The sequence below is a fragment of the Thermobia domestica genome, chromosome 4 (genome assembly GCF_964235325.1).
Source record: "Thermobia domestica chromosome 4, izTheDome1.hap1.1, whole genome shotgun sequence".
Classification (NCBI taxonomy): Eukaryota; Metazoa; Arthropoda; class Insecta; order Zygentoma; family Lepismatidae; genus Thermobia; species Thermobia domestica.
The window spans coordinates 302,281,128-302,294,468 of NC_137457.1; the positions used below are offsets into that span (position 1 = coordinate 302,281,128).

General features: G+C 34.8%; 1 protein-coding gene and 1 long non-coding RNA gene across 3 annotated transcripts in view; both read right to left on the reverse strand.

The window, feature by feature from the left end:
• LOC145684260 (short-chain dehydrogenase/reductase family 16C member 6-like) overlaps window positions 1-13,341 on the reverse strand; it is a 206,170-nt gene that overhangs the window by 111,599 nt on the left and 81,230 nt on the right. The gene's annotated exons all lie outside the window — the stretch shown is intronic.
• LOC145684262 (uncharacterized) overlaps window positions 1-13,341 on the reverse strand; it is a 64,337-nt gene that overhangs the window by 7,896 nt on the left and 43,100 nt on the right. The window contains exon 2 of the long non-coding RNA XR_014131265.1: window positions 5,180-5,285. This is a non-coding gene — a long non-coding RNA (uncharacterized LOC145684262). The remainder of the gene's footprint in view (window positions 1-5,179; window positions 5,286-13,341) is intronic.

The following is a 13,341-nucleotide window of genomic DNA, read 5'->3' on the forward strand; positions in this document are numbered from 1 at the left end:
TGATGTCTCGACTCGAAAAACGTATATTTTTCTATTGGAAGAGCCGTGTCTCGACTCGAATTTTGTCAGGAAAATCCTGTCTCGACTCGTCTCGTGCGCATCCCTAATTGGACCCTCCCCCATAAAAGTTTCTGGATGCGCCCATGTGACTACTAGAAATCTAATGACTAGAGACCGGATGTTAAGCAAAATGTCTATTCTTTGCCCATTCTATCATATCCATTAACATTAAAGATATGATCAAAACTAATGCTTTAAAGTGTACATGGTGGGGTTATACTTTCAATTTATGCCAATTTTTATTTTGCCTATTTTGCCAATTCCTGCCTAAATAATTGCTTTAGTGCCTAATGTTGCCTATTCTATGCATTTTCTTCAAACTAAGACTTTATTGGGGAAAATATATAATTTAGTGTTTCAAGAAAGGACTCTGCCTCTTCTGAGAAATATAAGTGTTTTTTGTAGTGATAAGATGTAGAATTTTGGATTGTTATGTTATAACGATAAAAAAAAATCACTGGTTCTTTTTATAATAAATTTGAGTCATTAAATAATACACTCCGTCCCTTATTTGATTCCATTTATTATATTATAATTCTGGTTGCTCCTGACAACCTGCTATCCATAATCCTATTATTTAAAACATATACAGGCATATGAACATATTTTTATATCGATCCTACATAATAATATTTTACATATATCTTTTTCTTTTTCTTCTTCGAATGGCATAATCAGTCTAGTACATATATTAAAACAACACACCGTTGTAATGTGTACTGATAAAGTGCTGTAAAACTTTGGACTGCTGTGTGTACTGGTAAGTGTACAGAATTTGAACTGTTATATTTGATAGTGATAAAGTGCTAAGGAGAATGTTACCAAATATACACGAAATACATGTTAAGCTTCGTTTTCATATATACAGTAAAATAAGGTATTAACAAACAGGTATGTTTCTATATGTTTTTAAACATTATCTATCAGTTGAATTTATTAATTCAACTGTATTGAGTATTTATCTTCATTATTTCGAGTTACATTTTAGTGCCTATTTTTTAAAATTTTAGTGCCTATTTGCCTGCCTATTTGGGTTTTTAATACCTAAATATCCGGTCTCCACTAATGACTAAATAAATACATAAAAATTAATGTATGAAAATGAAGATATTGCCAGTAATATCAAATAGTAAATTTAAATCATAAAACGTCAAAATCTTGTAGGCGACAGAAAATGGCTTGGCAACCGCCATTTATACAGCCCTCATCTAGATCACAACACAGCAATATTTAATGGCATTTTTTAAAAATAAGATATTCAAATTCATTTTGTAGTCGGAGCAGTGAATCGGAACACTGAATCACGTTCACCATAAACGATAAATCGTTCCGAGTTTTTAGCTCAATTCAAGCTGTTTTTCTTCTTTTTTTGTAATATTAAGTATATTATGCAACACACCACTGGATTCACCGTTGGACGAAACGAGTAAATGTTTTGTTAGTAAAAACCCTAAATTAGTGAAGATAAAAGTAGGCTACGTCCCGTCCCTTCTTGCTTCATAATACCTTGACCTTTAGTGATTATCTTTTCACTGTACTAAAATCTTTATAAGCTTCGTACGACATAAATTGGCACTTATGTGCTTCTTTCTTTTTTTTCCTTTTTTTCTTTCTTACAGTGGGTTACTTATGAATAAGTGAAAGGTAAAAATATTGATTTTGGTCAATGTTACTATATAAATACAAACTAGAAAAAAAAATGTTTTAGAGATGCTAATTTGCCAGAGGATATGGATTAACTAGGACACCAGAAAAAAAAAAGAAACAAGAATTTTAGGAAAGATTTTAAAAAATGGATCAAATGATTGCGACCTTGGCCAATAATTAAGTTTTTGGATCAGGGTCCACAAAATTTTTGAACGGTCCCTAAATCGAGTTTTCGTATTTTCTACGGAATAAGCACATCATACTGAGTTAAGTGATATCAATAGTTTGGGTTTGGCTACACTATATGTAGTTCTCCAGATATAAGACCTACAAGAAAATTTTTTATTGAAATATTCTATATTGAATCTTTTGATCCAAAAAGCGAGTTTATGCTCTAGAGTTCAATATTTACTTAGTCCATTAACTGCCAAATCTTTTATTGTATTCACAATTAGCTACATCGGAATAGTAAGGGGGGAAAAAACATAAATTTTCAATTGCAGAACATAAATTTTCTTTTAAGAAAGTTCAAAATGACGTCCGGTCCCCAAATGGGGAATCACGGCACATATTTTAAAAGCTATTGCTGAAAGCAATTCATGTCTAAGCTAATACCGCATTGACAACGTTATGACATTCCACCAGAGATGGCGTGGGTCAATGAAAACGACCCACGACCCACTGACCCACCACCCACCATGATCCATTCTGGCCCACCAAAATCCATCATCATCAACTCTGACCCATCATCCACGCCCTCCTCTCCACTGATTAAAGAGTTTACACTTGTAATAAAACAAGATTGTGAAATTATCACTAACCGGAGTTTGAATTCCTGCGGTAAATCGTTCAAGCACCGCTCTGTTACAATACCAGTGGATCTGCCGTTTGCGATATAAAATGGTAAAGTGTTTGTCATGGACCATATTAGGATGAATTTCAGTTTAATTATCATATATAATTATTTCCTTCTTGAATTACAGATACTTTTCAGTGGATAATAGGATGACATTTGAAAGTCTCAAATCAAGATAAAGTAGCCCAATGTAAAAAAAAAAAAAAAAAAAAAAAAAAAGTAAAATTCGACTATGTCTCAAAAGCGAAGTAGTAAGTCCTATTGCTATTATTACAATTACAAATATCAATATGTAAAAGTGCCTGAAGTTTTTTTTTTCAGTTAGTTATGCTCATCTCAGGTAAGTAAATAGAAACAAATGAAAGACGAAGAAAAATGGTGGCGCTGAAAGTAAAACGTAGACAAATTCACCCGTGTTCAGATGATGCTCTTTACAATGCACTGGGCAGAGTGGGTCAAGGTAGATGATGGGTCACAGTGACCAACTCCATCTCAGGCCACAGTATGTTCCCTGGATGAGGTTCATTGTTCCCTGCTGCACGATACATTTAAACTAGTCCGGGAACGTTTGTAGATTTTTCATCATCGGTATGTTCATTATTGGTGACGTCATTGACCCGTTCAGGAGAAAGTTCCACAATAGCTACAGGGACATTGTGTACAAATTTCTTCAAGATCTAACACCATGTCAAGTTTGGTTAAGACTGAATAATGTATTTTTGTTCTAAAAACCAATTAGAAAATCTTTTTTTTTTTTTTAATTTGACCAAGGATACCCATTCCTTCAAAGACTTGGGCGCAACCCGCCAAATTTATCATTCTCCACCCCCAAAATTTACCATTCTTCCCGTAAATTTACCATTCTCCTTCAAAATCATCATTCTGTCTCTCAAATTACCTTTTTTTCCTCCTAAATTAATCATTCTCGCCCAACGTTACCATTCTGCCTCTCAAATTTACCTTTCTCTTCCAAAATCCAAATTTACCTCCCCCCTAATTCACTATTCTGTTCCAAATTGCTATTATTTCTCCCAAATGTACCTTTCTCTCTCCCAAAGTTACCATTCTGTCTTTCAAATCTACATTTCTCCTCCCATATTTTCTCCCCCTAATTTATTATTTTCCTCCAAATTTATCATTCTTTCTCATAACATGTAACTTTCTCTCAAATTACCTTTCTTCTCCCAAATTTACTATTCTCCTTCAAAATTATCATTTCTGCCTCTCAAATTACCTTTCTCCTCCCAAATTAATCGTTCTTGATCAAAGTTACCATTCTACTCTTGAAATTTATTTCCCTTCTCGAAAATTTACCACTCTGGCTTCAAATTTACCTTTCTCTCCCCATATTTCAACATTTTGTTCCAATTTACCATTCTTCCCTCCAAATGTATTTTCTCTCTCCCAAAATTATTATTCTGTCTCTAATCTCAAATCTATCTTTTTCCTCCCAAATTCTCTCTCTCTTATTTACCATTCTCCTTCAAATTTATCTTTCTCCTCCCAAATTTACCATTCTTCCCCTTAAATATTTACCTTTTTCTCTCAAATTTACCGTTCTCCCTCAAAATTATCATTCTGCCTCTCAAATTATCCTTCCACATTAATCATTCTTGCCCAAAGTTACCATTCTATCCCACAAATTTATCTTCCTCCTCTCTCTCTAATTCACCACCCTCTTCTAATGTGCTATTCTTCCTCCAAAAAATATTTTTCTCTATCTCAAAATTGCTATTCTGTCTCCTAAATCTACTTTTCTCCCAAATTCTCCCACAATTTACCACTGTGCTCCAAATTTATCATTCTTCCCCCAAATGTATCTTCCTCATTCTTAAATTTATCTTTCTCCTCCCAAATTTATCATTCTCCCTCAAGATTATCATTCTGCCTCTCAAATTACCTTTCTCCTCCCCAATTAGTCGCTCTTACCCCAAATTTACCATATTTCTCCTAAATTTACGTTCTTTCTCCCATATTTTTACTATTCTCACCCCAAATTTGCCATTCTTGTCCCTAAATTTACCTTCTTCCTCTAAAATTTACCATTCTTGCTCCAAATTTACCATTCTTTCCATGGATTTACTCATTATCTCCCAATTTTACCATTCTCACCCCAAAATTATCATTCTTCTCCCTAAATTTACCTTATTTCTTTCAATTTTACCATTCTCGTCCTAAATTTATATTTCCCTTCTATTTTACCGTTTTCCCTAAATTATCTTTAGGCTCGTATCCAAAGAGGAGCACGGGGGGTGACTCCGCTAAAATTTTCACGGTAGGCTATGGGACCCTCGTAGGTTTTATGGCTCCCCTCCATTTTTGAGCTGGCTACGGGCCTGTTTCTCTTCTCACATGTATTATTCTCCAATTTCATTGAACCACTTTCGATATATATATATATATATATATATATATATATATATATATATATATATATATATATATATATATATATATATATATATATATATATATATATATATATATATATATATATACATATCCCCCCAAATATTCTCATAGGCACAACTCGCGCCCTAGCTCTTGGGAATCAAAAAGCCTGCACACCCGTCACCTAATCATTATATTTAAAATAATAGTAACTGAAATACGTACTACCATTGCCCATGTGTGTTTCCTATTCATTTTTGTAGTTCATTGTGTCCAATGTGCGATTAGGCTATACTTTTTATCTTGGCAATTCTTGAGTACCAATTCTTACCTGAAAGAAAGAAAGAAAAAAAAACATTAGTTAATATTGTATCAATTTGATTATCATCTAGATAAATACAGGGATAAGACTTTGGAAAATACACGCAAACAAATCGCTGATAGTAAAAAACAGATAACCTTTAAATGATCATTTCGATATTGTAAAACTTCTTCTTATCAGAATATCAGTCCTTCCAAGTGGGTCAGATAAGCTGCGAGTAGTTTTTAGTTGTTAATGTGTCACCTAATGAAAAGTAATCATATTTTCCGTTCAGTGAAATAAACTAGTCGACATTACTTGATATTTTCGTTGTATGTATTTTTTTCTCAGTGGAATAAAAAATAATTGAACCTCAAATGGAGTAGAAGTATCAGTTCAAGGAGTCTTACTACTGTTACCCGTAGCAATAACGCGTTAATTGCATCAATTAATGAATAGTTGTGTTGAAGTCGGGGAAGAAATGTGGATAGTATGTTAAAGGAATAAGAAAAAAAAACTACTAGAAATTTTGAAAATGTCGATGTGAAGAAGAATGAAAAAAACTAGCTGAATCAAACAATAAATCAATGAAGAAATGGTGGGAATACATAGTATGGGAGAAAAGAGCAATAACAGGCGTAATTTTATAAAAGAAAGGGGGAAATTGATTGTAGCATTCTCTGAGAGAGAATTGAAATACGAGGAATGTAAAGAAGATATTATGGTAGAAAGGACTTGCCACTGATCTTAGACTATTTGTGATGATAATGATGATGATTTATTAAAATACTCGAGTTTACTTGCTTCTCAGTATTGTCAAAGTATCGGAACATGATCGAGATATCGAGAAACAGGGCTCGCTCTACCATATGTGCAATACGTACATTTGCACGGAACGCCATGTTTGGAGAGGTGACAAAATCTATCATAACTATACTAGGAATGCAATGGATATACCCGATTGCAATGAAATGAGCTGAGCGGGCTTAAACTACGTAATCAGGAAGCGTTTTTCGGTGATTATTCCTCGATGGTACATCGGATTTTTGATTTCGACCTATGTTGTCACTCAGCACGACATACTCTATCAGCGTGCTAAGTTTGGTTGAGATCGGCCAAACGGTCTAGGAGTAAGCGTTTTTCGGTGATTATTCCTCGATGGTACATCGGATTTTTGATTTCGACCTATGTTGTCACTCAGCACGACATACTCTATCAGCGTGCTAAGTTTGGTTGAGATCGGCCAAACGGTCTAGGAGTAAGCGTTTTTCGGTGATTATTCCTCGATGGTACATTGGATTTTTGATTTCGACCTATGTTGTCACTCAGCACGACATACTCTATCAGCGTGCTAAGTTTGGTTGAGATCGGCCAAACGGTCTAGGAGTAAGCGTTATTCGGTGATTATTCCTCGATGGTACATCGGATTTTTTATTTCGACCTATGTTGTCACTCAGCACGACATACTCTATCAGCGTGCTAAGTTTGGTTGAGATCGGCCAAACGGTCTTGGAGTAAGCGTTTTTCGGTGATTATTCCTCGATGGTACATCGGATTTTTGATTTCGACCTATGTTGTCACTCAGCACGACATACTCTATCAGCGTGCTAAGTTTGGTTGAGATCGGCCAAACGGTCTAGGAGTAAGCGTTATTCAGTGATTATTCCTCGATGGTACATCGGATTTTTTATTTCGACCTATGTTGTCACTCAGCACGACATACTCTATCAGCGTGCTAAGTTTGGTTGAGATCGGCCAAACGGTCTAGGAGGAGTTCGCGGACAACCACACGGCTAACCCGAGTATAAGAGCTTCGCTTCGCTCAGCTCAATTATTTAAAATAAATATTTGTTGTTGGAAATAGACTTCATGATGATGGTAGTTAAATTTACTAAGCTGACGTTCTATTTGAATACTACATTCATGATTCATTTTTAAGGTCCCATTAGTTTGTCACATGGACAGTGCTAAAGTAACTGGTCAAACAAATCCCAGCATGAAGTACTTGATTGTTGTCAAATACAACAACTCAATTCTCGAACAGTAGCGAACACCTGTTCCATTTAGTTAGTTATCACAGTCTTGTTATGAAAACTATTCTTGTCTTTGTCACAAACAAGTTCCTTATCATTGAAGCTTTAAACAAGATTTTTTTTTAAAATTTGTAAATAAACGTAAAACGAAATTTTTAAAAAATAAAGATAAAAGAGACAGTTGCACTGGGATTACAAACTTATATATTGAGATTGAAGCTCGATACTGAATTCTATAAGGAGGATTACTATCTTTTCTCTGCAAGGTGTGTTGGCTTTATCTTTCATTAACATAATTAATTATTATTTAAATAAAAAACAGACAGAACGAGACTGCATTTGTAGTGTTTAGGCCTTTCTGAGTGTGAGTGCTCTTTCCCTCTCCTTCCTTATTCATGATAGAGTAGCATACTTAAAATTGTGGCTTTTAAGATTTTTCTTTCTGGAGAAAAAGGGCACCAAATGATGCCATTGCAAAGGGCGGCAAATTGCCTAGGGCCGGCCCTGTCGATAAATATCGACCAGTAAAATTTTTCGATATCAATTTTTCAATATTTGAAAAATCAATCGATATATCGAAATATCGCACAGCTCTAGCCCGGGGTCCTGCGTTCGGTTTCTAGTGAGAGAGCTAAAGAGCTTTGAAATTTGAATGGTTCAGGTAGGGATGTGCACGAGTCGAGTCGAGCCGAGATTTAAGCCTGTCTCGACTCGTCTCGAGAAAATGTTGTCACGACTCGTGTCTGACTCGACAGTTTCTGTCTCGACTCGACTCGAATTCGAGACAAGACGTCTCGAAATTCGAGTCGAGACAAAATATACGAGTTAAAATACACGCACACATCAGCCAGAACATTATGACTACCTACCTAATTGTCAGTATGTCCACCTTTGGCACGGATAACAATAGTGACGTGTCTTGTAATGATACCTATCTGTACTAGTTCTTGGCATCCAAGCAGTCGATTTATTGTAATATACTATGTAAAATAGTCTAGTATCATAATATGTGATCTACAACAAATGTTACATTATATATTATCCGTAACTCGTGGTATGCTGCAACACATTAAAGCGTCAAAATAGTTGGGGGAGCGAATAATCCAGAAGTTATGTAACCCTATCGCGTTCATGGAACTAAATTACTATAGACTGTATAGTTGCTCATTCAGAAAATTTATGAAGTTCACTTTATCGCAATAGTTTTATACAAACTAGATATAGGCTACGGATAATAGTTTTATGTAAACTAGATAATCAAATATTATTATAATTATATTTGAAGTACAATCAAATATCACGACATTAATTATTATGTTTTAATTAACTGAATTGAGATGAAAATTAAATCTTGATCACGAAAGATTAACTATTCAGTTTATGGGTTCTGTACCTTTCTAAAGAAATACATGCTGGAATTGGTTTCAAGGCTGCTTCTAAGTGAATACTTTCTTCAAAATAATATTAAAAATTATAGAAAGACTTTGGAGACATTCGAGTCGAGTCGAGATTTATACCAGCAGTCTCATTTTATACCAGCAGTCGAGTTTATACCAGCAGAAATACGTTTGTCTCGACTCGTCTCAAATCTTACAAAGAGTGTCTCGGCTCGAATCTCGACTCGAATTCGAGCCGAGTAGAAATGCGAGATACATCTCGACTCGTGCGCATTCCTAAGGTAATTCGGGTTCCATAGTAAACTCTAAGTCTACGTATACCCTCAGCACTAGAAACTCCAAACAACTAATTTCTATAATACTTGAATTTTGCATTTCATTCTGCAAATAAACTTTTTTTTTAATTCTTCGTGCTACAGGCCTGCCCAAATATAAACATTACACAATCAATGCTGAAGATAGACTGTAAATAGTAAATCTAAACCTACCAATAATAGAAAGATTATTGTCTATGCTCTTAAACCTTCGGACAGTTACGTAAAATAAACATACTGTACGTCAAAATTTTGTACTTTGTAGCTTGTCCTTCACCTTCAAAAGGTCAAGGTACAGTACATATGTAGAAGCATGGGACTGCCAGAATAATTTCTGAAAATACCCATGTCATTTCTCATGGCGTTAATTTAAAAAAGGGGGAAAATAAAAAAAATAAACATACATGAGTACAATATGCTTATATAATGAAAACAAACAATGGAAAAATTGTGTACAGTTAATAACCATGACTTATAAATAACCTTCATCTGAGTTTACTTTTTTTCTTTTCTTTTTGTGCTGAAATATATCGTTTTTCTTTCTTTTGATACTCCGGCAATGATCTCTTCCAGCAATTGCAGCGTCGTAACTTTGAACTTTTCCTGGGAGTGAAAATACATTAATATTTGGGACCCCTAGAAAAATGTGAAGTTGGGCCTCTACAAAAAATATGAAATTTGGTCCCCTCTAGAATTTTAAAACCTTAATAAACATATTTATTACTTCTAGGGGCCCAGTTTATGTTGAGGCTCTATACTTCATCTTTTAGGAAATATATTTTATTCAGATAATGGGAGAGCAGGAGCACCTTAAATTATTTGCAATTCTTTTGAAAATAGTATGGTGAGCCCATTCCATGCTTTACAAGACAAATTGAGGGCACAATGTCCGACACAATTTAAAGCTGTTAGAAAATATATATATATATATATAGAGAGAGAGAGAGAGAGAGAGAGAGATAAAATCCTTAAATATTTTTGTGCAATCGATGGTCTCCTACGATTTTTTTAAAAATGTATATTCAATATTGATATAACCTTATTATAAAAGCAAGACGTCTTAGTCTGTTAGTCATGTTTGCACTCTGTCACAGTATGGTTAAAAGTTGTCGCTAGATGTACTGCCTCCTACAAGATGTTAACGCACAAGTAACTTGCAGATGAACCAAGGCTTGCAGAGAACAAGGCGAAAAACCACTTTCACTAGTTTTTATATGTGACTTATCATACATCTCATTATCAGATAAAGTTTTCCATTAAAAAAAAAAAAATCTCCATAAATTAAGGTTTCGCTAATGCTGGATAATTATCCCTTCCGTCTACTATAATTTAAGGCAAATCATTTATGAATGAGAAATTTATCTACGAAAGTATTCATTGAAAGTAATGCACAATCACCTATTTTTTTTATATGCATTTAGCGAAAGTATAGCTTTTTTTCTTTATTTTAATTTTTAGTTTGTAGTAAGACAATCTTCTAATTGTATGGTTGAACAAAATGATTTCCTTTGCAGACGACTGACCTTATTTTATACTCATCCCACGAAATTTTCGCAGTAATCTAACCGTAAAAATAAGAATATAACGTTGTTCTTTAAATAAGTATCTAAATTGCAGAAGTATTATGTCATACACACATCGGTCATTCACTTCCATTTCATTGCATTTTTTTAAAAAATACAGGATGCCCCAAAAGTAGGTATACAGTTGTAATACTGCAATGCACTAACTAGTTATTTGTAACTTCTTTACTTTTTTCTTTTCTTTTCTTTTTAGCTATCTTGATTTGTTGAATGATGACTGGTAACCTGAATGAAGAACAAAGAAAGTGGATTCTTAAAATCTATTGGAAAATTAACCAGTTGAGAATGCTCCAAGAACATTGCCATAACGAACTTAGAAAGAATTAATTTTTCTTATTAACTTTTACAGGCTTTATACCAATTGTACTATGTACTTTATTATTATACTCATTAAACAATTCTTGTAATATATCTATTCATTTATAATCTCCTTGAGTATTAAATTATTTCCACATATTTTGTTTAAGAGTTCTCTTAAAACGTTTTACGAGTTTTTTTTCTTTTTTTTCAAACAAGCATGCTCAAAATTGAAAAATTCGCAAAATATCATCCTCTCTATGACTTACGGTTCCCGAGATATGGCTCCTTAAATCTCCCGAAATCGGAACTTTTTTGACCAATATCTGGGGAACGGTGACCAGTTCGCCAGTGGCCACTTGTTACTATTTGGTACCAAAATGTTCACCATCCTCTTAGCTATTGATCAACACCAATATGATATCTCTATGGCCTACGATTCCTGAGATATGGCTCCTTAAATCTCCCGAAATCGGAACTTTTTTGGCCAATTATCTCGGGAACGGTAAGAGGGAAAAATTTTATCATTTCTTTCAGATAGTTTTTGATGCTCTACCAAATGGACAGTTCAAAATTGGAAAATTCGTAAAAAACAGACACACACACCCACACAGACATAGGGAATTCAGTAACGAACTTCTTAAATACGTTGAAAATGCTGAGGACGTTCGTATATTATGGAGAAACGAATTCAACACTCCTGCACCAATACATTTACCGATTTATTGTATCAGCAACAAATTTGATAAAACAGATTCAGTGGTAGAGCGTTCACCTCTGGTGCCTGGGGTCCCGGGTTCGATCCAAGCCCCCGCCAAGTGAACTTTGTGGTGGACAAACACCGTGTGCATGGGTTTTCTCGGGGTTCTCCCGTTTCCTCCGACTTTCTTCATTCCACCATTTCATTCATTACTCATCATCCCGTCTCCTTTAGCCTAACCGGCATAACCGTGGGACGTAAAACTCAAAGATTTCATTTCATTTTCATTTCATTTCACGTTCAGTGGTTAATGCACCAAAATCTTGACGCCCAAAGACTGTAATGACAAGAGAATAATGAAATTAAAATTCACTGACATTTGTAAACTGACTTCCAAAAAGTTGACGCGGTGAACGTCCCTTGAGTTATCACGAACGACATTATAACGCTTAATTCGTAAATTGAATTTAAATTTTATGTTGTAATGTGTGTCGCAGCCTTCTGTTGTAATGTGTTTGAATTATGTTGCAATATTGGTAAAAGGCATTTCGAACACTTGCACGGCTGAAAATCTAATACATAAAATTGAAAGTGACTACGTTTGTGACTTAATAACTCTTGAGCCATCCGACCGATCTCAATCAAATTTTCAACATGATGAGGTTCGGGCCTCGGATGTTTATATATATATATATATATATAATTTCACTTTGACGGTGCAACTTAGGGGAGGGGAGGGAAGAGATATTTAAAAATGATCGAAAATGACTTATATTAGTGTCGAATCCATAGTTTTCGAGGTTGCTGAGATGAACCGTGACACTTCAGGTGCCGTTTAAATCCAAATTCAGCCCTGCGACTTGGAGAAAGAGGAAGTATACAAAAATTATGATAAATTACCGATATTAGTGTCGAATCCTTAGTTTCCAGGGTAGCTGAAATGAACAGTGACACTTCCGATGCGGTTTAAATCCAAATTCAGCCCTGCAACTTGGAGAACGGGGAGATATATAAAAATCATCAAAAACTACTGATATTAGTGTCGAATCCATAGTCTTCGGGGTCGTTGAGACGAACAGTGTCACTTCCGATGTCGTTCAAATCCAAACCCAGCCTCGCAACTTGGAGGATGGTAAAATATATAAGATAATTGAAAATGACCCATATTAGTGTCGAATCCATAGTTTTTGGGGTCGCTGAGATGAACAGTGATACTTCTAATGGCGTTTAAATCCAAATTCACCCCGCAACTTGGGAGAGGGGAGAGAGATTTAAAAATGATCGAAAATGAACAATATTAGTGCTGAATCCATAGTTTTCGGGTCGCTGAGACGAACAATGATACTTCCAATGCCGTTTAAATCCAAATTCAGCCCCGCTATTTGGGGGAGGGGAGAGATATTTAAAAATGATCGAAAATGACCAATATTAGTGGCAAATTCATAGTTTTCGGGATCGCTGAGAAGAACAGTAACACTTCCGATGTCATTTAAATCCAAATTTAGCCCCGATTGTCCTTTATGTTCAAAATGAAACGTATTCTTCCGTTGCGAAGAATGTGCAATCTGCTAGTTATGATTAAAAATTAAAATTAAGATGCCGCTGTAGGGCATACTACCACTTTTGTGCCCCCCTGCATACACTATATGTGAGTAATTTTTGATTGGTTTTGTAGCTTTTCTTTGTACAATCACTGTATATCCTAACATCAAAATTCTCATGTAACATTACTGAGGCCAAGAAAATATAGATTATCTGTAAA